Source organism: Acartia tonsa, chromosome 12 (genome assembly GCF_053477335.1).
Source record: "Acartia tonsa isolate MP-2025a chromosome 12, ASM5347733v1, whole genome shotgun sequence".
NCBI classification, from domain to species: domain Eukaryota; kingdom Metazoa; phylum Arthropoda; class Copepoda; order Calanoida; family Acartiidae; genus Acartia; species Acartia tonsa.
Genome location: NC_137271.1, coordinates 12,684,063 through 12,684,953, shown reverse-complemented (window position 1 = coordinate 12,684,953; position 891 = coordinate 12,684,063).

The following is an 891-nucleotide window of genomic DNA, read 5'->3' as shown; positions in this document are numbered from 1 at the left end:
GAAAAACAAAACAATAATTATATATTTTTCAATTAAAAATGGCTAAATTATGCATCAATCGCCATTAAATGAGTTTACTAATTTTTTAAAACCCGAAATCTCTGTTAACAAAGACTCTATAATAAAAGTAGAGGGATTTTAACGGAGAGGGAAAGAATGAAGAGGCATCGTACGGTCCGCTCTATTATACTTAGATAGATAACTTTAGACAGGACGGATAGATAGATAGTCTCAATAGTTAGAACCGCTGCTTCGATGCAAGTCGTGTTTTGTCAAATCATAGAGAGATAGACAGATAGCGAGAACGGAGGGATAGATAGATAAACTCAACAGTATAAGCAAAGACATAAAAAATAGATAACTTTTTAAAAGATTTTTTTTACATTTTACTCAATTTTGCAGCTGCTCTATAACTTTAGTAAGTACGTATGTGCGTCACTCATTAATATCAAGTAAAAAAATATCATTTTTTATTGACCAATTTAAAATATCTAAAAATAATGTTCTATTTGGTAACTTTTTTTCTTATTTTATGGATGTTTTTTTAAAATACCCTTTTCCTAAGTCAATTAAAATGTATTATAATATAAGGATGAAGAGTATTTCTATAGATGTGTAGTCTTTGGACGTTCAACCATCTTAGGAATATGGTTTTGGATGGTACACATTAAAACAAATTTTACTTTTAACAAATTAGCTAAGTTTTTAATTGCCTTATCTTTGTCTGACAGTACTAAATATGCCCTGGTAATTTGTTTATCAGATAAGGTATTACCCCTTTAAATTACAATATTTAATAAATAGCTTTTTTTTGGCTTTATTTGAAAAACACTTTGGTTTTGGTCCACAGGCAGTTAAGCTAAAGGGGGGAAAGGGTGAAAGGGGTTGAGT